This window comes from Rhinolophus hipposideros (assembly GCF_964194185.1).
Source record: "Rhinolophus hipposideros genome assembly, chromosome: 18".
Taxonomy (NCBI): Eukaryota; Metazoa; Chordata; class Mammalia; order Chiroptera; family Rhinolophidae; genus Rhinolophus; species Rhinolophus hipposideros.
Window position 1 is genome coordinate 10,139,228 of NC_138064.1, and position 26,570 is coordinate 10,165,797.

At 37.2% G+C, this 26,570-nt stretch overlaps 1 protein-coding gene and 1 pseudogene across 6 annotated transcripts in view; one reads left to right on the plus strand and one right to left on the minus strand.

Annotated features, from left to right (window-relative positions):
• Positions 1 to 26,570, minus strand: part of BBS9 (Bardet-Biedl syndrome 9) — a 366,639-nt gene that overhangs the window by 276,968 nt on the left and 63,101 nt on the right. The gene's annotated exons all lie outside the window — the stretch shown is intronic.
• Positions 3,538 to 8,082, plus strand: LOC308510223 (etoposide-induced protein 2.4 homolog; annotated as a pseudogene). Its single transcript has 2 exons — positions 3,538 to 3,651; positions 7,077 to 8,082. The product of its transcript is annotated as an etoposide-induced protein 2.4 homolog (transcript).

Sequence of the window (26,570 nt, forward strand, 5' to 3'; positions counted from 1 at the left end):
AGGAATAACATTCTGAGCTCAGTGTAGGCACAACGACTAGCCCTAGACAGCTCAAAAAGAGAAATGTCATATTGTAATGGATTAGGAGTCATTAAATATATTTAATATAGTTTGGTATAGCTCAGTCATTTGCAACAGAGAACTTGTGGCAGAGATGCTAAGTGCCACAAGTAGTCATTTTCTTTTAGTACTTGAGTTATCACAAGACACACGGCCATCCAGAATAAAGCCTTCACTTCCAGACCTCTACTAGAGGCACAACATATGACTACATTCTTACCAATGAGATGAGAGCACAGGTAATATGTACAACATCCAAACATGTCCTTAAAAGGACTGACTATGCCCCCTCCTCCCCTCTTCCGGGCACAATGGTAGGGCTGGAACAGCCATCTTGGCCTCAGAGATGGAAGGCACTGATTGAGTACAGCAGAGCCACCCTACAAGCCCTGAACCACTTTATCTCCAGGTGGTTAAATATGACAGAAATAAACATCTTCCTTATTTAAGCCATCATTAAGCTGGGTCTTTGTTAAAGCAATCAGACCTGTATTTAAATAACACAGAACTAATCTGAGTCTAAAGATCCATCTAGCATTGATGACTCTTAGAATTTAGTTTCACTTGATTGGATCCTGGTACCAAAAAACAACAAAGAATAGAAGACGCTGGGACAACAGCAGAAATTGGAATATGACTACATGTTACATAAAAAACAACAAAGAATAGAAGACGCTGGGACAACAGCAGAAATTGGAATATGACTACATGTTACATAACAGGAATTATTGTTAATTTTCCTTAAATGTGATCTTGGAATTGGAATTACATAAGACAATGTTCTTATTGGGAGATGTGTGCAGTAATATTTATGGGTGAAGTGGTACAAGATCTGTAACTTACATTCAAATGGTTCATCAAAAAGTGTGTGTGTGTGTGTGTGTGTGTGTGTGTGTGAGTACATTTTTAACTATTGAGTCTAGATTGTGGAAACATGAATGTTAATGGCTACTTTTTCTGATATTTAAATGTTTTCATAATAAAAAGGTAGACCAACAAAGTGTTTAAATGTATGTCTTTTGTATACTAATGTACTTTTTTAACAATAAAGGGGGAACTGACCGTTAGTGAATTGAATGGGACCTAGAAGGAGAGCAATAAATTTAATCTTAATAAGTCAAGAATCAGACAAGAAACCTAATCAATGAAACACTTATGCAATGACATTGGTTTTGGGGGAGGATATTACTGTAACCAAATATACGCTTGACATCTGTATTATTAAAGAGTGTGAGGTCAGAGCATGTGTATTTCCAAGCAGAAGTATCAATAAAATTTGAGTTCATTTCGATATGTTGAACATCACTGAACCACAAAATTTCAATTTCCCAAAGACCTCAAAGAAGTGGTTCTCCAAGTGTGGCTCTCAGACCGCTTGCAACGGCTTAGCTGACACTAAGAAATGCAAATTCTTCTTAGAAAGGCAAATTCTAGGGTCCCACTCTAGATCTACTGAGACAGAAACTCTGGTGTTAGGACCCAGAAATTCTGGGTTTTAACAAGCCCTACAGCCTATCTGATGAATACAAAAATGTGAGAACCACTGCCTTAGCACAGTATGACAAAGAGCTAGAAGCTAAAGAAAACTTGAGCTCCAGAGGAAACTTGGCTCCTTAGCATGCAATATTAGGTGTTATTTCCTAAAATTCTAGCAATACAGACGAGAGTACTTGATATACTGTAATGTTTATGTGGCCTGCTTTTAGAGTCAGGTAATCTGGGTTTGAGTCCAGCTCCACCAATTATTAGCTGTGAGTTTGGGCTCAAGTTTCTTTATCTACAAGATGGCGCACCTACTTTAGTCAGTTGTGAGAGTTAAATGAAGCAATGTATGGACACTAGATCCAACAGATGGTAAATACACCATCATATTATTATTTTATAATTATTTTCTAAGTCTCATACTACGTGTTGTATTAATGTTGAATTGCTGTTTTCCACAAACATTTTAGATGGTACATGCTTCCTTGCTTTTGCTTATATTTTCACCTTTCCCCAAAACACTCTTTTACTTTTCTTCTCCTGGTCTAGTAAACATTTGCTAGCTGCCTCCTAGTCATGCAGTCCCCTCTCCTCTCATCTTTAGCCATGAGGTTTGAATGAGATTGACTTTATTCTAAGCTGGAGGGTAACCCTGACTTACATAAATCAATTAGTATCCCACTAGTGACAGTGATTGGTTCAGGGATGGGTATAATTTACAGCCAATGAGAGAAACTAAATCCTTCGATTGAGCTAGACGGAACTAGAGAAAAACTTACTCTCCCCCCTTGGAGAGAAATGTGTGAAGAGGATAAGGTATGGAATCACAGAGGCCATTTGGACTGTACAGGGCCACGAAAGACACAGTTTGAATCAGTGAATCAAGCCTCACCTGCAGCCAAACCTACCTATGAACATTACAGGCAACAGATTCCCATAAATATTGAAGCCACTTTGAGTTGGGTCTCTGTCCCTAAATCAAGTGGATCAACCCATTTGTCCTCTGATTGACATCACAGGCCGGGGCTCATGTCTTCCCAGAAGTCTTCTCTTTCCCCCTCAACTGCCCTCCATCTGTGAGCCCACAGACCCCTTCCTTACCTCCACCTTACACCTAATCATCGATTGAAATGGTCAGGTTTTGTGTTTTTCGCTCACCCTAGACTAAACTCAAAGGCAGGAACCAAATCTTACTCATCTTTGTAAATCCAAGAACTATAAAATGCCTGGCACGTAGGAGATACACTAATAAATGTCTGTTAAGCTGAAGTAAGCTAGGCAAAATAATTTATTCATCTCCAGCTCGATTTGCTTAGATTTTATTCTATGTGTTTCACATACTGCATTTAAAGTAAGTAAAAAATGCTTTATTTATTACCATCCTGGCTGCTGACATTTAGAAAAATGTAGGGATCAATCCAAAACATTACTCAAAAATAAATAAATAAATCCTTCAAATCACTGTTTTGGAAGCCACTTCAGAACACATACCAGAGGCTCCCCTTACAGATAATGGGAACAGAAAGAACAGTCCAAAGAAGCCATGAAAGTTTTGCAGTTCTGATAGAACAGAGCCAACAGGAAGCCTTCATAAAAGTGATGGGATTTCAGGAGCTATTTCAATGACCCAGCCATGAACCATACTCAAAGGTACCTCACCACATGCTCAGTATTATGTTAGGAGCTGTAAGAAATATTGAACAACAGCAATAATAACCACTATTGCCATTTACTGAGCACCTGTTACATTCCTGCCTTTGAGCTAAACATTTATCCAGCCTATTAGCTATAATCTTTAATAACTCTAAAAGGTGGACAATTGTCCCATTTTACACACGAGGAGACTGAAACCCACACAGCTTTAAATAATATGTCTAATGCCAAAGAGTTAGAAAACGACAGAGCCAGTACTCAAATCGGAACCTATCTGGCTCCATTATACCTCCATCTTCCCTGGGAGGTTCCATTATGCCACACTGGATCCATTTTTTCAAAATGATATCAGTTAAGAAAGACAATCTAAATGACGTGAAACAGACTAAGCACTACTATGGAAAAATCAAAGAGCTTAATTACAGTGAACTTCCTGGGGAAGGCTTCATGATAGAGGTAGGATGCAGCCTAGACTGAGAAGGATAGGGAAAATGAACAGGGGTCAAAGGTAAAAGTAGAGGAAATTCCTGGGAGGGAAAAGGAACATATTAGAAAACTAGAAGGGTGAAGGGATTGGGGGGCGGCTGGTGACCACAGGATGGCCTCAGGGATTTTTGAGAATTACTTTGGGGAACTTATTCAATAGTGTTTGGGGATTTTGTTGGGTGTCCGATGGACATGTGTCCTGTTTGGGAGACCACCTCAGGGATGCTGTGGATGCCTGGTCATGGCATTGTACACCAGAGGCTGGACATTAATGAATGCCAACTATAATTTTATGTGTATAATGTGATGGCTCAGTGTGAGGTCGGGGTGCTGGTGGATGGGGGGAGGGGGGTTCACGGTGTGAGGGATGTAAAAATAAAATAAAATAAATAAATAAATAAATAAAAATAAAAATAAAAAAATTATAAAAAAAAAAAGAAAACTATGCAGAGGCAGTTAGACTTGATCCACTGAATGAATCAAGTTTTACCAACAAGATATAAAACGCAAAAGCAAGAGATTGAAAAGATGACAATGTCTTAATGATGCTTCCTCAGAAAGTACGCCTCAACTGTACAGAGAAAAATAAAATACCTTTTAAAGTTAAAATAATTAGGAAGGTTGGAGATTTCACCAGAATTTAAAATCTGGATATTTATCCCATTGATCTTCACTATGATGAGAGAAAACTAACCATTGTGATTTGCAAGATCTAGGAACAAACTGAGCCAGGGCCTACCAAAACCATTCCGAAAGGATTCTGGAAATCAGCATTTTTCATTTTCAAAAGCAAAGAAAAATTTTTGTGCCTGTGGGGCAGAGGGGTGGAGACAAGAAAGTTCCATTATGGCGGACTCCTGAAATGAATACTTATTAAATAGTGTGTCTCATTTCCTGGTGTTAAAATATCATGTAGTCAAAGTTTTAACATGATACATAAACTGGTAATCAATCACATGTCGAACTGACTGCTAGATTCACAGTTCTCTCTACTATATTATAGTCTATTCACGAAAATGGTGTGTAGCAGTGTGCGTGTGTGTGCATACGCGCGTGTGTCCATGCCCAGAAGTTCTTTCTGACATGCATAACCCAGAGCATTTTCCATCTTTCATTATTATAGCCAACAAGGGCCCTTGGCGCCTCACTCCTGAATACCATTTCCTCCATTTCTCTGCTCTTTTTCTTCCTGTGGAATCTATGCAGCAGAGTAAGTGGAGTGGCATGAAAGAAGACTACCATTACTCAGCATGCTACATGCTTTCTGAATCTCTCTATGCTCATATTTCTTTTACACATTGAGTAAAAACACAAGTGAAGAAATGCAAACGTGACCTGTGGCCAAGCATATATTGCAGTTCAGCATGCAGCTGTCAAAAACACTTGGTCTTTCTCCAAGTCTGAAAAACACATGAAAAACAGCTGTATAGGTAGTCAAAAAGGCAGACAGGAAACATCAAGAGGCTGATACATAAGAACAGAAGAGTCCAAAAGTCTGTGGAACTTCCGCTGGTTTTACACACCCTTGGAAAAATTTTTGTTGTTGTTGTTACATAAAAACTGAAACACTAACTCATTAATTTTTATTGCAAACCTAACTCAAAAATGATATAACATGTTTGCTATGAGCAAGGACATAAAAATGTTCAGAGTAGGATTTCAACACATACTTACTTAAAAACAAATGGTAGATGGATTTGAAGGATTGTAAATTTACCATTAAATGTCATTTTTGTGCTTTTTCGCTCATATTGTCATATAAATAAAACTGCCACCGTTGTTTTGAGATACATGGTACTATTTGGCTATGCTTGATAATTAATAATTGGTAATTAACTGAATAAAAATAGTTAGCTTCTTTCTTATTACTCTCTCCCTCATATTCTATTTTATTGCTCATTCTAAAAGTAATTAGTGCCTGATAATAATGCAATATTCAAGTAGATTCTAGGCTTAAAACCTTGGATGCAATTTAAATTTTAAAGCCTTAAGCAAACAGAGTAAATCAATAAATAGAATACACGTGTTGGGCTCAGTAACTAATTTTAAAATATGTACCAAGGAAAAATTACACAAATTCTCAACTATTATTCAAGTGTTACCCCAATAAATAACTTTGTGAGACTAATTACTTTAAGACTCGAGAAAATAAAAATTGGGTCTACATACTAACTCTTCCTATGAACTTGCCTTTTGACATTTTAATGTGTCTCATTTTCATAGGAACTTTAATAGCCTTACAAAGACCACTAGTGTGTGTTCCACCAAGCTATTTATCACAATTTTCCCCCCTAAACTGTGAACAAGGTTAATAACATATTATAAAGAAATTACAACCATTCATTAAATTAGTATTTTATGTGATGGATTCAATATGAATGCAAGGTTAGAGTTTAAAAAACCCTAACCATTATATTATCACTTGCATCCACAAAATACTGGGTGAATTAGTTTGTCAGATGCCATGATCATGAAAGGCTTGATAACATTCTCTGGAATTCAAATTCATTCAGCAGATTCCACGACTATTCACTGTATACCTAGTATGTGCTAGTAGCATAGACATAGTCACTTCCTGCAGAAATGTCAGTGGCTACGGGAACTAAACAATTAAATATTACAGCAATGTAAGAACAGAGGCACATTAAAATAACGTAAAAGCCTCTGGGAGCATGATTAACAGTGTCTGGAAGCACCAAGAACAGAGAGAAAACACTTGGGTCATGCAGGTTGAGGAAGAGTTCAGCAGTCAGAGGAGCTAAAGCACACCAAGCACAGAGACAAGGAATATAAGAGAGCTGTGTTTGGAAAGGAGGAGTGAGGTCAGTGAACTCTGGGTGGGGGAGGGGTGCTGGGGGGAGGAAGACACCGCTGATGAAGATGGCAGGCCTGCGCCTCAGAACCGACAGCAAAGCAGCAACTTGAGACTGAATGTGCTGCGTTCTTATTTTAGCCCTGGAAGCTACACCAGTGTCCTCATTGGGAAAGCACTGGTCTGAAGAGAAGATGACATGAGGCTGACATGATAAAATACACTAAAAAGACTGCATACTGCCTGGTACCTGCATTCAGCAAATAGTAAGTCGATGATAGTACTGGATTACCCTGTTTCCTACCGAGCAAATTATGAGCAAAACTTAAAATTGAGGGGTGAAATCCTCCCGAGCAAAAAGGATAAAATGTAATGTGAGAAGCACACACACATCAGAATTTCATCCTTTCTGCCAAAGGAAAGGTCTTTTAAGATGTGAAGAACTATGGAGCCCGTGGCCCTGGGAGCAGCGCCTGGTGGTCAGTGAGGGAGGGGTGGGGCAGGCTGGGCCCCAGCCCAGAGGCGGGGCTGTTGGGTCCTTTATGGTGAAAGCTTTTGAAATGCTTCACGCTCCTCTGTGTAGTTGGTAGTTTGGGTGGTGAAGACATTGGCTGACAGTGTCAAAACCTTTCTCCAGGACCTTGCCAAGGGAATCAAAGACTCCACCTGGGGAATGTGTACCATCTCCAAGCTAGATGCTCGAATTCAGAGAAAGAGAGAGGAGCAGCGTTGAAAAAGAGTAAATAGTGTCATAGCGCAGAGGAGAGCCCAGAGCACGGAGAGGAAGCTGGAGAGGGAGCCACGGATTGTTGGGATCTTGCAGTGCTGCGCTTGGAATGGCGGGGTATTTGGGCTCAGTCTCTTCTTGTTTTATCGCAGGTTTATTCCTGTGCTTCCGTCACTAACTGCCCCAATTATTGGTGATCGGTCACTATCTGCAGATGTTTGGTCATCGCTGGAATTCTTCCTCCTATCAATTTTCAGATGCTCCTCGTGTGTGCTTAGCAAAGTTGTGAATGCTGTTTGATCAAGATACAGCTAATGGCGGCATTCAAGGGAGGGGGGGGGGGGAGCCTCACCCATTCCCTAGCGTCAGCAAAACCATTGCTGATATGCTTTTCAACCTTCTGCTGCAGGCTCCCTTCCTCACCCAGGGGATGTTTGTCAGTCTCTTCCCATCCATTTTGTTGGTCAGCTAGTTACTCTCCTGCATATGGCCCTTCTCTACTCACTAACTGCTTTGAACACCGCTGGTTCCATACACACACAGTGGTTGTCAAACACAGAGTGGAACTGGCCCGACTACTTTGGATCTGGTTTGCCCTTGGCTTTCCTCACAGCAGTGCAGTCCTCCATCCTCAGTGGCTGCCTCTTCTCTATCCTCTTTCCTTTATTCATCATCAGTGCCAATGAAGCAAAGACCCCTGGCAAAACGCCCCTCTTCCTCTTTGGTGGTTTTCTTAAGCAACAGACTGCAGTCTGGCCTGAGTAGCCCAACCTCTGCAGAGAAGATCCCTTTACCGCATCTGTCACCTACCAAACCTAAGGCTGCACAGGCCACTGAGGCACCTGCCACCCAGAGGGGATGAGTGAGATCGGAAGGAGGCTGTGCAGCTCTTCCCTTGGTCACCTCCCCGCCCAGGAAAGCACGACCCACGCAGCCAAGGGGCCGTCTGCATGTTCCCTTCTTGCTGAGGAACTAGGATTTCTGTCTCTGGTACACAGAAGGCACACTCTTCCTGACACCAATATGTGGATTTTTAACACTGTGAGTCTGAAAGGACCACAGCCTTTCCTGCAGCTCTTTTCTAGCATTTGCTAGCCCCGGGACTGGATTGATTTGAATACTTTTTCTCCCTGTGCCATTTACCCTCCTACCTCCCCTTCTTGCCTTCCACCACCCTTGATGAATGGATTTCGTCAATCTATGATAGCTGCTGTGTTTTGTGGACCTGTGGTTTTTGTTGTTTTCTGTGAAGCACACACATTGGATGTGGGAGGCCAGGGTATCTCAGTGGCTCCCGGTCCCTCCCTTTAGAGCCACCACTGTCTTGTTTCTTGTAACTCACGTTAGATTTGGGTCTCTTACTCCACTGCAGAAAACAAGCCTGGAGGGCTGGGACAGGAAGAAAGACCTCATAGCCAGACCTGCTGGGTTTTGAGGAGTGATTTTTCTTCCCCTTGAAGGGGAAAAGGCTTTTTTCACTGGTACATTAAAAGTTCCTCAACTACAGGGAGGTACCAATTTTGGACAAGTGCCACTGCAACACAGAATGCTCAGAGAACCTGAACTTTTAAACTCCGGGAGTCTGAAATTTACCGTCAGCCACTGCTGGGTCTGTCTGGTGTGTCAAAAGAATATTGGGTGCTGCAAATAGGAACTGAAGGGATAAGCTTATAAAACCTACTAAACCTGTGATTGGTTGGTGTTTTCCTGTCATTTTAAAGAGACTAAATATGAAGGGAGGGAGGGGATAGATGTCAAAACATTTGTACAATTGTAAAATGTCACAATTAAACGTAGCTGGTTCCCCGCTCCCAAAAAAGAAAAAGAAAAAAAAGAAACTATGGAAAAACTCTCAAAACTTAGGTCTGTGTGAACTGCTGGCTATTCGAGATGATTTTCTGCCTATTTTAAATTTACTTTCCTCAGAACAACAATTTCCCTGACATAACGATTGAAATCTGTAAGAAGTATATAAAGTATATAGTGAGTGCACCAGAAAGCCCTATCTGGGAATGAGCTACTTCTGCCTTCACACACACACACACACACAAACACACACACACACCCACACACACACACACACGTCCATATTCTTCCCCCACCCTCTCTTTTAATGATATTTATAACATATTTATTTTATAGATTTTATAAGAACATTTAAGAAAAATTCTTAAAGTGTGAGTACACATTGGGGGTATAATTTTGTTTTCAAATAACTAGTTTCAAAGTGAAGTACATTTCTCAATGTGATAACCAGTCGGATAAGAAACCAGAGGAACCACCCCCACTTCTCCCAAAATATTAAAAAAACAGAAAAAATTTTAAACACTTCTTTATTTTTGTACAACTATTCCTCATTTGTTATATTATCAATCCCATAAAGCAATAACTCCAAAAGCTAAATATTTTCTTTTTCTATATTAACTCTCTTAATTGTAAAATCATCAGTGTATCCAAAGATGGAACAAGAAAAAACAATAGTCTACACTATAGAATTCACTATAGCCAATTAAATTATATTGTGAAAAAAATAACTAAAGTCAGGAAATTCTCAGCTGAGGTTCACCTTTATCTAAACTCATATAATTTTAAAAGGCAAATCAAAATGAATTAGGGATAATGGCAATGTGACTTTAAACTTCCTCAACTGTCAATTCTCATCACAGAGTTTAACGTGCCCATTAACCATTGTTTGGTCTATTCAATTTCCTTGGATTCTTCTAGAAGAAGAAGTAAAAATACCGTATCTTTAATAAATGTCATAAAAACAAATACATCAAAGTAACCATCTTAATATATACTGAGCATGGCAAAAAAAATGTATACACGACTTGTATTCATCTTTTGTTATTGGTATATATTGAATATTGCATTTTGAATACGGTTTTTTCCTTTCTTAAAATGTGTATACGTCTTTTTGGCACCCTCTGTAGAGATGCAATCATGTTTTCAACAAACTCAAAAACGGCGAAGGTATTCCAGTCTCTCCAGAAATAAGTACAAATTAACGGGCGGGATGTGCACAGAGCTCTTCAGTTTCTCTGCTAAAGGAACTTAGAGAACTCCCGCTCAGCCAGTCCCAACCACCAAACACTTGAGGTAACATAAGCATTAGGTGCCCTCACGGGTTTGTTAGTCTAGTTCAATTCACCTCAGGTGCCATTTCCCCACCTTAACCTCCCCAGACCCTTCTACACATCCTCAATCCCCAGGATCCAATCCCACCACTTCAAAACCTTCTCCAGTGCCCTTCAGATATAAATAACCCACTCTCCTTCTATTCTTCCTTGGTACGCTCTGCATCGCTCCGTTAGTACTAACAATATGTTTCCTAGTGATACAGCTGAATTTGGCATATTGAGCTCCCGTCCCCAACTTCCATAATTGAAGCATAAAATCCTTAAAGATAAGTCTATTTTCTTTGCATTGTCTGGCTCACAATCCCTTATATGTTGGTGCTCCAGAAATGTCTGTTCAAGTCAACTGAACCTTATTGAAAGTAAAAAAACATGTCAAACTGTAGAAGTAGGTACCAGAATGCCAGCAATCATTAAATGTGCCAAGATGTTTAACAATATCACCATATTCACAGGAAAACCCTTGAGATCTGGCATTATGCCTTAAACAGCATACCTCCCAACCCCAACAGTCCTAGTATATAGTAGAGCTCAAAAAATTGTGATTGAATGAATGAATGAATAGCATCACAGTGAAAATGGTATGGTAAAGGCCCTGAAATAATTAGTTTTAATATGTGACATTTAAGAAACTGGAATTCCAAATTATTTTAGGGCTTAGTACTATGTCAAAAGACAAAGTACTCATCATTTTCCCTACATTAGATACACTAAGAAATATTAAGAAGCACGAGGACTACAACTGTGCTCTTAAGAAAGATAAAGCCTAACGGAAAGACACAGGAAACAAAGGTGGGCTGCAAGAGGACCCCCAAAAGGAAAATACATAAATGAGTGGGGAAATCACTCAACCACAGAGAATAAACTGTGGAAGCCTAAAGAGAATACCAAAGGTATAGAATGAATGATGTTTAGACCCATCAGTATGATATGAGGTCTGACAATTAAGTTCACGAACTGATCCTAGAGAAAGTACTACACACCTCACTGCTGAATATCACTACAGTCACCTTCGAAGTACTCCCCTTGGGAAGCCATGCACTAACACCAGCGCCTAGTCCACCTTCAAAGCAAGTGTGGAACTCTTTTACTGGAATGGCCATCAGAGCTGTCATCATATTCCCCTTGATGTCCTGAATATCATCAAAATGTCTTCCTTTCAATATTTCCTTTATCTTCAGGTAAAGAAAGAAGTCATTGGGGGCCAGATCAGGTGAGTAGGGAGGGTGTTCCAATACAGTTATCGGTTTCCTGGCTAAAAACTCCCTCCCAGACAGTGCGGTGTGAGCTGGTGCATTGTCGTGATGTAAGAGCCAGGAATTGTTGGAGTAAAGTTCAGGGCATCTAACTTTTTCACGCAGCCTTTTCAGCACTTCCAAATAGTAAACTTGGTTAGCTGTTTGTACAGTTGGTACAAATTCATAATGAATAATCTCTCTGATATCAAAAAATGTTAGCAACATCGTTGCAACAAATTCGCAAACTTAGTTGTCTGACTTCGTATAAAACGCCAGCTTCAAAAACTTACGCAGAATAAATCTTAAAGCTTTAGTAATTACTAGAACCCTGGTACAAAGTATTTTTCTGGGTAATACAAATCAAGGGAATACCAGCAGGAAGAGTACCCCAAAAGGGGTACTGAATAGGATACTCTCTGGCTGTTCCCTGTTCCCAGAGCAGGATGGTATATCATAAAGGAAGAAACTGAGCAAATACGGGGAAAGTATCAGATTGAAGTATTAATATGTGGTAGAAAGAGCAATGAGTTTGAATCAGATGCTAAAGTTTTGAATCTGGCTCTGACGCATCCTAGATATGTTACTTTGACTACTTTGTTTAATTTCATTCAGTCTGTTTCTTCAAATGAAAAATAAATCTTATCACAACCTTTATACCCCAGTGCGTTGCTATGAAAATTAAAGAAGGGAACATATAAAGTATACAGTTTAGTACCTGGAACATGGGAGGAATGTATGCCAATTTTAATCCCAAATTTAGCACATTTAAGAAAAATAAACAACTTTCCCTACTACCTACACTTACCTGTATCTTGGATATGAGATAATTTAGTCATTAAGTCTCACTCCTTAGGTATAAAAGGGTAGACAACATCTCAGAGAAAAGTTGGGACAAAAAGTAACCAGGTAATTGGAAATTATTTAGTTCAGAAATCCCCATCTTTATTTGTTAGAGAACTTGCTGAAGGAGTGATTCTCAGGCTCTTGGATTTCACTAATTAATAAAATTTCAGAAACTACAGAGGGTGCCAAAAAATGTGTACACATTTTAAGAAAGGAAAAAACTATTAAAATTGTATAAAAAAACTATTAAAAACTGTATTAAAACTGTATTAAAAAATGTATTAAAAACTGTGATACTCAATAAATAACAACAAAAGATGAATATAAGTCATGTGTATACATTTTTTGGCACCCCCAGTATTCGGGAAACATTATAGGGTTGTCAACCTTGTTAACTGCCCAATCAGGAAATTTTTTTAAAAACATAACCTATCATCACCAACATTTTCTAACAAGACAATATAATACAAACAAAGAGAAAGTAGAAAATGTGAGCACTAAGTACAGTCCTTTAATTGAACAAAATTTAGCGTCATGAAAAATTTGGTACCTTAGCTAATGTTTTTTTCATTACCTTAAGACCATTCAGAAATTTAACAGGGGGTGGCATTTGAGAATCACTATTTTATCCCAGCATCAACCACTTTCAAAGTACTCCCCAACTAGTACTTAAGAACCACTATTATAAAGAACTCAGAAAACAAAGACCAAAAGGTTTTCCTTTACAGGAACAAAGGAAAAACTGGTTCCAAAACCTATCCAGGTCTAGGTGAGACAACAAACATTTCCCATAAATATGCTGGCTCTTTACAGACTCACCACTGACAGACTTCTGGAACCAAAAAAAGTGAAGCAAAGGCTCCCTCTGCTGACAAGTAGACAAAGAATCTAATTCTATCAAAAGACAATTGACTTTTTTAAAATCTTCACAATACTGATTGGATATTACATGGGCTCTGACTATTCTCTATGAAAGACTCGTTTTACTTTATGCCGTAACGCACTGGAATATAGTTCCATCTGTTATAAATGTGAAAGGCATGTATGACATGGTGACACTCCTGGTATACAATTCAATAAATCTTTCTAAACCAGCTTTCAAATTTCTTGGTTTCTGCTCTATGACCTAAAGGTTAAGTGAGCTATAATGTCATACAAAGAGGAAATTAAAGAAGGCTAAAAAAATTGAGGTAGGTTTCAAGAGATTACGTAGAACAAAGGTAATAATCAATGAATGCATTGATGACCTCTGACAGATGTCTCATGAGATTAACAGAAGCAAATTAAAGACTCCAAAATTAACCATAATAGCAGTTTACAAGCACCAACCCATACATTATTGACACATCCAACTCTAGCAACTATTCTGTAACTTGGGAAGGTCAAGAACTATTGTTCTTATTCAAATATGGAAAGACCTAAGGCTCAGGACAGTTCAGTGATTGGTTGAGAACACACAACTGGTAAGCAGCAGCGGGGCAAGAACTCAACCCTACACGTATTCTCATCACCGGCCTGTTTGTCTAACTGAGAACTGTGCATAAAGTAGGTAGCCTGATGACATAATCTGTAAATCCCCTTCTGATTTCAAATTCAGTATGGCCTTATCATCATCACTGCACTTTGTACGCTTATAACATCAGATTTAAATATAAAATATTAAATATTTCACTTCGGCAGACAAAACTTGATATAGCTACTTGCAGAATTCTTTGTTATAATGTATGTATTTATTCTTGTCTTGTTTCCAAAAGAATTGCTTACAAAGATAAATAAAATTCAACAAATGGTAAAATAAGTAGATAAGAATAGCAAATAAAACCCTGATTCCCCCATTAAAAATATTAAATAAAATGTTTGTTAAAAGCAGCATTTCTAAGTACATCAATATGCACCAAAAAAAAAAGAAAAAAAAAGGAAATAAAGTTCAGAAGCCAAACACCAAGTGAAAGTTGGAACCCACAAAGGTAAACAGAGCCCGTGGGGCATTTTCCTAAACCAGATAACCTTCAGCGTCAGTTTTCAGGGTCTCAAATGACATAAAGTAAAGGAGGAAAATCTTGGGGCCGACTCTACGTGGGGAATCTAACTGCTCCTGCACATTATCTTCTTCCCACCGCCCCCACCACCCGTATGAAACTAAGACCACGGAGGGTTCTACCTACCCTTAGTGTAAGGAGAACTTACAGAGAGCATTCCCCCTGAAGCACAAGAGAAAGCAAAATAAAATGCACATCTCAAAACTAAGAACCAGATGAGAGAAAAAAACTCTCCTAACAATTCATAAACCCCAAGATGATCTTAATGTGGGTTTCAGACCAAATTCAGTCTGTTGGCTTGCCCAGGAAGACTCAGTCTGGGAATTTACTATAGAGTGATTCTGAGTTAGAAGTATCACCAAGCACCTGACAAAAGAAAACTCAAATCTTTGAAGGAACACATCAATCAACGCCATGAATAAAGTTCCAAAGAGTATGACTTCACAGGCAAAATCACCATATACAAGGAATTATAGGCAATATGAGCAAGAGACAGCAAAAATAATAGAGAGCAGACTCAGAACTACAAAGACTTCAGATACTAAAATTATCAACAGAGAATATAAAACCACTGCATTTTATATCTAAAGAAATAAAAGCAAGGGTGCTGACCCAGTGGCTCAGGCGGTTGGAGCTCTGTGCTCCTAATGCCAAAGGCTGCGGGTTCGATTCCCACATGGGCCAGTGGGCTCTCAAACACAAGGTTGCCGGTTCGATACCTTGACTCCCACAAGGGATGGTGGGCTGCACCCCCTGCAACTAACAACGGCAACTGGACCTAGAGCTGAGCTGCGCCTCCACAACTATGATTGAAAGGACAACAACTTGACTTGGAAAAAAATCCTGGAAGTACACACTGTTCCCCAATAAAAAGTCCTGTTCCCCTTTCCCCACCCCAAAAAAAAATCTTAAAAAAAAAAGCACTCTGGTATTAAAAATATGATCAAGAGATTTCATCAGTGATCAAGCAGATTTTTGAAGGAACAAAATAAACTTTGAGAAATCAAAAATACAATAATTAGACTTAACGTGAAAACTCCAAGAGTAGTTTCAACAGAAATTAATCTGTAAATAGTAGTGATTTAGGAAACAGAAACTAAAAATAAGGAAATAATCTAGAATTCATTATAATAAGAAACACAGAGATAGAAAATGCAAGTGAAGTTAAGAGACATGAACAATAGGGTAAGATGATCTAACATATATCTCATTGGATTTTCATTAGGAGATAATGGAAAGAATATGGAAGAGGCAATATTCAAAGAAATAATGGCTGAGTATTTTCCAGAATTGTTGAAAGGTTCCAATTCTACAATCCAGTTTTAATCCAAATACATTCCAAGTAGGATAAGTAAAAACACCAGATAACCTCCCTCGATAACCAATAGAAAAACTGCAGAACACCAAAGACAGATGAATCTCTTAAAAGCAGTAAGAGAAAAAAAAACCAATTAACCAGCAAAAGAATAACAGCTAGACTGAAAACTGACTTCTTAACACCAATGGAAGCCAGAATAGAGCATAATATTATCTTTTGTGTAGCAAGAAAAATAACTGTCAATGTAGCACTGTATACCCAACCTTTCTCCCATCCACCTCCAAAATAATTTTAATGTACTAAAACAAAGATTCCATTCACAATAGCAAACAAAGCAATTAGGTTCCTAACACACTGGCTCTAACTCAACTTTCAGATCTGAACTCCCTTAGAAAGGCCAAATTAAGGAAAGCCAGATTAAGCAATATGTCCCTAAAACATACGCTCATTAATACGGCATCTTTTCCTTCACAGCACTTGTGATTTTACACCTGTTTATATGACTACCTACTTAATGTATATCTCCCTCTCCAAAACTAATGAGGCCACCGACCTCTACATTTGGCTCACCACTGCATCCATAGTGTCTATCAGGGTGCCTGGCACATAAATGGAAGTAAAAAATAAAATGAAGGAGGGAGGGAGAAGGGGAAAGGAGAGGCAGGGAAGATCGAACCAACAGTTACACAACTAATATAGAGAAAAAGTAAAATTTTTTCCAAGAGACATAAAATGACAGCTAAATAAATAGTATGACATTGTATTCCTAGATGGAAGAATCAACATCATACACATGTCAGTTTCTACACTAAAATAATCTACAGATTTAATATAATGTCAAACAAAATTCTAGCTTGATTGTTTTCATGGAACTCAATAAACTATTTTTTAAACTTGAGGGGGAAGTAAAAAAGAGCAAGAATAACCCATAAATTTTTAAAAACAATAATCATGAAGAATGATTAGTCCTCTCATGTCATGCTGTATATTATTTTTTCAACATGGTATTGGCATTCTTTATAGATACACTACAAACAAATCAAGGAAAAGGAGTAGGATCTAAGAGCAAATTAAAAACTACATAGGAATGAAGCATACAAGAAAAGTAGCACTTTAAATTATCAAAAGAATATTCATAAATGATGCTTGTACACTTGGGGAAAAAATGAAATTAGAGGGCAGCCAGTTTGCTCAGTGGTTAGAGCACAGTGCTCATAACACCAAGGTCGCTAGTTTGTTTCCCACATGGGCCAATGAGAGACAACGGCTTAAGCTTGGAGCTGAGCCACCAGTGGGTGGCCGATTGGCTCAGCAGTTGGAGCCCAGCGCTCGTAACACCAAGATCACCAGTTGGATTCCCATATGGGCCAGTGAGTTACACCCTCCACAACTAGATTGAAAACGACTTGACTTGGAGTTGATGAGTCCTGGAAAAACACACTGTTCCCCAATACTCCGCAATAAAATTTTTTTAAAACATGAAATAAAATAAAATTAGAGCCCTACCAATACCATATCTGAAAATAAATTCCAGAAAATTTAAGAAAACAAATGAAAATATTTTAGAATCATAGTGTAGGAAAGATCTTCATAAGAATGGTACAAAGATCAGAATCCATAACCAAAAAAAGATTAAAACAGTTAACATCGTAAAAAGTCAAAACATTTGTACAACTAAGTAAAGGATAAAAGTTAAAACTTAGAACACAAAACTTGTTATTCACAGGTTATGTGTCCTTAAGCAAATTGCTTTATTTTGCAAATTTTAAATTTTCTCATGCCTAAAATGAGGATAGCAACCTACTTTACAAGGTTACTTTGAGAATTAAATGAGAATTTTAGGTTAAATCCTTAGCATAGTCAGCTGGTAGCACCTAGCAAGTGCCAAATAAATATTTTTCACTACTATTTTAAATTGAAAATATAACATGTGATTCTTGCCATTAAAGGAGATTTTGAACTGGTAATACCTACTGTTGGCACAGATATTACTCACAGCTGAGAAAAGGGGAAATTGGGCCCATCTCTCTGACATAAAACAATTCATAATGTGTACCAAAAGCTTTCTGTCCCAATTATCCAGTTCTAAGATTTTATCCTAAAAAAAAATCAAAGACAAACACAGAGATTCAAATACTGGTAATTTACGACCATAGTGTTTTTTTATTTACTTATTTTAATTTCAGCTTTATTGAAGTATAATTGACAAAACTGTAAGATATCTAAAGTGTTCATTGTGGTGATTTGATATAGATATACATTGTTTAAAGATTCCCCCCATCTAGTTAATTAACATATCTATCACCTCACATATTTGTCTTTGGGGGGGTGGTGAGACATTGAAGTTCAACTCTCTTAGCAAATTTCAATTATACAATACAGGGTTACCAACTATAGTCAACCATGTTTTACATTAGAGTCTCAGACTTTATTCATTTCATAGCTGAAACTTTTACCAATCTATCCCCATTTCCCCCACCATCCAGCCCCTGGCAACCACTTCCGTACTTTTCTGTTTCTAGGAGTTTGACTTTTTTTTTTTTTTTGATTTCACATAAATGATCCTATGCAGCATTTATCTTTCTCTGTCTGGCTTTTTCACTTAGCATAATGCCCTCAAGGTCCATTCATGTTACAAATGGCAAGCTCTCCTTCTTTTTCAGGGCTGAATAATATTCTATTGTATATATTTACCATGTCTGATTTATCCATTCATCCATTGATGGACACGTATGTGTATGTTCTTCCCTATCTTGGCTGCTGTGAATAATTTTGCAGTGAATGTGGGAATGCAGTTATCTCTTCCAACTCCTGTTTTCATATCTTTTGGATAAGTACCCAGAAGTTGGATTGCTGAGTCTTAGGGTGAGTTCTATTTTTAATTTTTTGAAGAACCTCTACACTGTTTTCCACAGTGGTTGCACCAATTTACATTCCTACCAACAGTGCAAGAGGGTTCCGCTTTCTCCACATCCTTGCCAACATTTGTTATCTCAGTCTTTTTGATAATAGCCATTCTAATAGGTGTGAGGTGATTATCTCATTGTAGTTTTGACTTGCACTTCACTGCTCACTGATGATTAGTGATGTTGAACATCTTTTCACATAACCTGGTAGCCATTTGTGTATCTTCTTTTGAGAAACATCTATTCAGTTCCTCTGCCCATTTTTTTTTTAAAGATTTTATTGGGGAAGGGGAACAGGACTTTATGCGGGAACAGTGTGTACTTCCAGGACTTTTTTCCAAGTCAAGTTGTTGTCCTTTCAATCTTAGTTGTGGAGGGTGCTGTTAGCTTCACGTTGTTGTCCTTTCAATCTTAGTTATGGAGGGCGCAGCTCAGCTCCAGGTCCAGTCGCCTTTGCTAGTTGCTAGTTGCAGGGGGCACAGCCCACCATCCCTCACGGGAGTCAGGAATCGAACTGGCAACCTTGTGGTTGAGAGCCCACTGGCCCATGTGGGAATCAAGCCGGCAGCCTTCGGAGTTAGGAGCATGGAGCTCTAACCGCCTGAGCCACGGGGCCGGCCCCCTCTGCCCATTTATTTTTTAAAACAAGCTCTGGCCAGTTTTATCAACAACAAAAAATTCTGCATGATTTAATTTTTACCAGTCTGTTCTGGCATGCTTCTAATGATATCGCCTGGATCAATGACAGCCAGTGTGCATACTCTGTAGTATTCTCCACACGCCGTGCCCAATTCAATATTATTGCCACTATCGGTGATGCACACCAGTCACGGCCAACATGGCGTTGGGCTCTGTTTCCGATTTCCTCAGGGATGGGCAGTTGTTGGCGAGGATGACCAGTTTTGCTTTGCCTTGACTGATCATTTTCAGAGTCTGCTTGTATCCCAGCACACACTTTCCACTGTTCATAACAAGTTGGAGCCTAGAGTTTATGGACTCCAGGAACTTTTCATCTCCTTTGTGGCCACCATCTTCCTGTCTTAGGCACAGAGCAGCCCCCAACCACGGGCAGCTGCCAAGATGGCCACAGAGCGAGAAAAGCCCTCTGCCCATTTTTCAATCAGATTGTTTGTTTTGTTGTGTTTCGTTTTCATTGAGTTGTATGGGTTATTTATAGATTTTTAATTGTAACCCCTTATCAGAGATATGGTTTGCAAATATTTTCTCCCATTCCATAGGTTGCCTTTACATTTTGTTAATGATTTCCTTTGCTGTACTGAAACTTTTTAGTTTGATGTAGTCCACCTGGTTTTTTCATTTGGGGATTTTTTTTTTTTTAAGGCAGTGAATACTTATTTTTAAATTTGCAAGTAATCTCATGAATACATTTTTGTTATAATAATTGTAATGATACAGTCCAAGAGAAGGGCCCCTTTTGGCCCCACCTAATTGCACTTTTCTTTCCAAAGAATTTATCAAAAATATAGAAATAATAAATCTGGGCGATCACCATTTTCTCAATAAGAAAAATATATGCTAGTTACTCCTTGTTACTCTCATGCTCACTTTTGATCATCAGGCAACTTTGCTTTGAGTATAAATTTTCCTATCAGGTTGGTGCAAAAGTAATTGCAGCATAAAAGGTTAAAAATAATTGCAAAAACCGCAATTACTTTTGCACCAACCTAATAGTATTTCTATTTACTTTTTTATTTTTGTCGTGTTAAATGTTCTCTTTCCAGTTTTACTGAGATAATAATATTTGAAAGTTATTAGGAGAGTATATCATAAGACTGCCATCACAAGGAAAAAACTGTTTTTTTCTTTTTCTTTTTTGTATTTATATGAGATGATGAATGTTAACTAAACGGATTGTGGTAACCATTTCACAATATATGCAAGTCAGATAATTTATGCTGTACGTCTTAAACTTATACAGTGCTGTATGCCACTTGTTTATTTTTGCTTTTGTTGCCTTTGCTTTTTTTGGTGTCAAATCCAAAAAATCATGGCCAAGACCAATGCCAAAGAGCTTACCCCCTATGTTTTCTTCTAGGAGTTTTATGGTTTTAGGTCTTATATTCAAGTATTTAATCCCTCTAGAATTGATTTTTGTGTATGGTATAAGTTAGGGGTCCACATTTCATTCTTCCCTGTGTGGCCATCCAGTGTTTCTAACACCATTTATTGAAGACACTATCCTTTCCCCATTGTGTATTCTTGGCTCCTTTGTCATAAATTAATTTGTGTTCTCCATTCTGTTCCATTGATCTCTGTGTCTGTTTTTATGCCAATACCATATTGTTTTGATTACTACAGATATAGTTTGAAATCACCAAGTGTGATGCCTCCAGCTTTGTTCTTTTCTCTCAAGATTGCTTTGGCTATTTAAGGTTTTTTGTGGTTCCATACACATTTTAGGATAACCATAGAATTTTTAACAGCAAAATATGAGAAACAATTCCATTAACAGGGGTATATCATAGAATTCTCTACAATCATTTAGAATTATATTGCAGTAGAATATTTATTGATTTTATAAATTCTAATGATATTGTTAAGTAAGGAAAAGACCTTAAAAGAGTAACTACTACATGAATCCAGATTTATGGCATTAAAAACTCTGAGGAAAAAGACGAAATAAATATACTAAAATAGTCATAATGATTAGTTAATTCTCAGTGGCAGGAATAGGGATTATTTTATTTCCCTCCTAACATAAACCTCATCGAAAGTTTTTTACCATAAACATGTTACTTTTGTTTTTAATTTTTTTTGGGGGGGAAGCAGGAATTCATCAAATACCCCACCATTTCTGAAGCTCAGACTCCACCAATGATTGTCTCTGCCAATGATAGTCTCTGCCATGGTGTATGAAGAAAAATATTAAAAGCATTAGATATATATCAACAGAAATTAATTATAATGTATATGTATGCATAATTCTTTGCCACTAAAAATGAAGTAGCTCTATATTTACTGACATGGAAAAACAGTCGCAATTTATAAGGCAAAAAAAGCCAAGAATGAACAGCATAACCCATTTTGTTTGAAGTATATACATGTGTAGAAATGAATATATAAAAGTCAACTAATAATCACAATTAGTCATAAAACATAACAGTAACCCATTCATATAATTGTTTTTTATTTATTTAACTGTATTATCTAGTTTATAATCAACATAGGAGCAGTGTTACAAAGAAAAATACTCCTTAAAGCAGTTTCATTAGACAAAAAAAGAGCTATATATCTAGAAAGTTCATGAAGAAATAATTGTTAATGCAGTTTTTAGCCAAAGTAAATTAAAATTAAAAGAAATATCTTACATAATATCATATATATGAAGAAAGAGAGAGAGAGAGAGAGAGAGAGAGAGAGAGAGAGAGAGAGAGAGAGAGAGAAAGAACAGCCAAGTATTTCAGGTAAAGGTCATTATAAATCTGAATTGCGCAGGTAAGCACCTCCGATTTTCCACTTCACTTCCTGTATGTGTACACACAACCTCAGTTACTTTGTATATGTCAGTGCACAAATATTTCCATCTTCAGTCATGTGTACAACTTTAAAAATTCAATCAATTTTATCAAGTACAAAAAAATGGCCAGTAAAGTCAAGAACTTAATTTAACATCATTCTGACAGAAGCTGCTGCATTTTAATGTACCCTTATAAAACCCATAAAACAAGTATTATAATGAAAGAGAATGCAACAAAACTATTAAAATGATGACTTTTAACCTTCTTAACACACAATGGGCAGGCAACAGGTTTTTTAAATCCTGAGGCCCAAATGCACTGTAAGATTTATAAAACACCACTCCCAAGTTTAAAATTCTCATTGCTTGAAAGTAATAATAAATTCCCTAGTGAAACATTGGGTTCTGGTTTTAATTAGAAGTAAATGTGCTAAGATTTCCACCTCCTGCTGAAGAGAAAGTCAAGTCCTTCATGAACTACCTCAAGAGACTTTTCAAAAGACCTCATCATAACTGAATCCTGTCTTAAAGAAAGAAGAAAGGGGAATAGAGAAAAAATACATACTCTCATGTAGAAAGGTAGGTGAAGCCACTTAAACTATTTATGCTACCAAATGCTAAATTCTCATTCCCCGAAAAAGTAAAACATACTCTTCTTTGGATCCATGTTCTGAGATAATTAGTAAGATCCCTTACTTGATAGCATTCCTCTAATAAAATGTTAAAATACACTTGTGACATGTCAAATTCAAAATCAAAGTGTATCAGCAATGACAATCTCAAGGAGAAAAAAAATGAGAGTACTTTATAATACCGCTTTTATCATCCAAACAAATGTATGATACAATCAATTGTTGAAAAAATTAGTATTTCCCAAGCACTTCATTTTTCTCCATTCCCTTGAGATTACCATTATAATTAAAACTTGAAATTTTCAAATCTTTTAATATGTATGTATATTTATACATATCTGTATACACACATACATTACCCATATATACACAAATATACATAACTGTATAGAATTCTGACTCTGCCAATTCCTCATCTGTAAGAGGGGAACATAATACCTACTTCACAGGTTGCTTTAAGAATTAAATGGAAACATGTGAAAGCACCTGGCCCAGTACCAGATATATAACCATAACCTGCAATCAAAAACATGTTCGTTTTTCTTAGCCTTTGGAAAGACAATAGAAATTTCAAAGTTGATAACCTTTATTAAAAGATATCTTTAATGCAAGAAAAAGAAATAACATCTAAAGCTGTCTTGTTTTTTTTCCTTCTTAAATCAAATATACTCTCCATCTAAGATATTTTAGTAGTTCTTTACTGACTTCACATTTTGGGGTGCCAGTTATATAAGACCAGTAGCGTTCATTTAAAAACAGAAAAGGTTGGTCTATCAAAATCATAAATTCATGTATGAAACAGTATTGTTCCTCATAGAAAGTCCATATCCTTTAATATAAAATCAGCGGGGCCGGCCCGGTGGCTCAGGCGGTTAGAGCTCCATGCTCCTAACTCCGAAGGCTGCCGGTTCGATTCCCACATGGGCCAGTGGGCTCTCAACCAAACGGTTGCCAGTTCAACTCCTGGAGTCCCACAAGGGATGGTGGGCTCCGCCCCCTGCAACTAAGATTGAACATGGCACCTTGAGCTGAGCTACCACTGAGCTCCCGGATGGCCCAGTTGGTTGGAGCACAGGCTCTCAACCACAAGGTTGCCAGTTATATTCCTCGAGTCCCACAAGGGATGGTGGGCAGCGTCCCCTGCAACTAAAGATTGAACATGGCACCTTGAGCTGAGCTACCGCTGAGCTCCCGGATGGCCCAGTTGGTTGGAACGTGTCCTCTCAACCACAGGGTTGCCAGTTCAACTCCCACAAGGGATGGTGGGCTGTGCCCCCTGCAACTAACAACGGTAACTGGACCTGGAGCTGAGCTGTGCCCTCCACAACTAAGACTGAAAGGACAACTTGAAGCTGAACGGTACTATCCACAACTAAGATTGAAAGGACAACAACTTGACTTGGAAAAAAGTCCTGGAAGTACACACTGTTCCCCAATAAATTCCTGTTCCCTTTCCCCAATAAAATAAAAAATAAATAAAAATAAAAAAGATTATTTCTAAATAAAAAGTAAAATAAAATAAGCCATTATATAATAAATCTATAATGACTCCAAAAAACTAGACAGCCAAAAGTTAATGAAAACTTCCCTTCTCCTAGATAAAATAAGTAAGATTCTGAACAAATTATTTGTAATTTATAAAAATGTATTTGCGATCTGGTAACATTTTTACTAACTACTTGAAATCAATCAGAATTGCAATGGTATGATTTAAGAGAAAAATAATAAATAAATCAAAATGAACATTTCCGCATCACCAGTAGCCACCTAAACTATCAATGCCAAGATTCAGATGTAACGTATAAGATTATTTCAGTTTTCCAGACAATGCCTCATTTCCTAACCCCTTCTATTTCTCCAATTGATACAGCATGCATAATTCTGGGAAATTTCTCATTGTTAAATTCTATTAAAAGTCAATGAACAAATGCTTCTCATTACAAAATTCAATAATTGTAATAGAATTACGGACTTAACATGTAAAGTCCTGAAAGCATTTTCTAAACGGATGAATTGTTTGAGAGTTACTACTTTCCTTAGGTTTGCCTACATGGAAACACATGTTTTTTCAATTACATAGCAAAGACTATGGCTTCTGTTCAAACCCAGATTTTATTGTTTATAAAATTAGAAACAGATACAAATATATGTAAATATATATATACACATACACACATATAAACATATACACCTAGACTATATATTATATATGAACAGTTGAAAGGTTTAATGTGTTATATAAGATGGTACTTCACACACGTATGAGGAAATTACTGTTAATCTTTCAAATGGATAATTCACTCATAAACAAGCCTCTTTTAAGTTCACAGATATCCTCATACATGCTATCACAATTATTTATACAATTCAGTCAAAATTAAGTGAAAATATTGGTGAGCTCTAACACCTCCATGATTTATTTTTAAATCAAGAATTGTTTATAGTCACTGTTTGCTGTTTTTAACCCAAAAAAGGGAGAATTCTATTTTAATCTAGAGTGTCTCTAAGTGTTCACCAAAATTAGTTTTTCATTAATACTTGATTTACAAATACATGTATTTCTGTTTGTCTAAATTTTAGATTAAAGATGATTTAAATTTCCTTCTTAATAATTTTCTGTATTTGTCCAAATTTCCTGTAAATTATATATGACCTTTATTATTTTAAAAAAGATGTAATTTTAAAGCACTAATTAAAACATCTGAGGATGAAATATAAATCAGAAAGCTTGGTACTGGTCACTCCATCCAAAAAAAAAAAATGTATAGTGACCACAGGGCTATCTATGGAATTCATGACTTTTCACTGTTTGTTCAAAAGGGATATATAATTAAATTCTAATTCAGACCTAACAGTTGTAATAGGAGAAGAAAAGAGGGGTATAAGTTATAGCTAAAATGCAGTCCTTGACTTTTGTTAATATTAATGCTATAATGTAGCGCAGTGGGCGTGATTCTGTCCCCCAGTGGCTGTCACAATGGGTGAAGAAGGGAAATGCAACTGGCATCTAGAGAGTAGAAACCAGGGGTACTGCTAAACATACTGCAGCAGCACAGGCCAGCCTCCACAACAAAGAATTATCCCGACCAAAATGTCAATAGTGCCAAGGGGAAACCACACTGAGGTAGAGAAAATAAACGTCTTATGTTTAAATTACAAATTAAAACCCTAAAGACAATGATAATTTTCATTCAAAATGTCATTCCTATCTGTTTCTTTTGAAGGATATACTAATTCAGATTTTCCAAGCATCTAGACTACCGACTTCTTTAAAATAGTTTTTAAAAATAAAGCCTAACCTTTAATTCATTCTCAGTTGTAATTCTCTCTCCTCACCTCCCTCAGCATGGAATGGCCCAAAATCGAGTATAACTTTGTATCAAGAGACCTACAGACAGTTCTCCCTCTTCCTTTTGTGAGTTTATCTTCTGGAATAAGGGAAATAAAAGGCTTCTGAATTTGGATAAAGATAACTGAATCCAGTTGTTAAAATTTTGACTTCATATTAATATTGATTTTATTTTTAATTGCTTCAACTAAATAAAGATTAGAGGCTTTAAGGATTCTAAACAAACTATATACTGTAGTATCACTCTTACAGATTTTTGAAATTTAGTTCATCCCGCCTTTTTTTCTTTTTTTTTTTTTTTTTTGGTGCTGTATGTGTGCTTTTTTTAATTGTGGTAAAAACATACATAATATAAAATTTGCAATTTTAACCATTTTTAAATGTACAGTTCTGTGGTATTAGGTACTTTC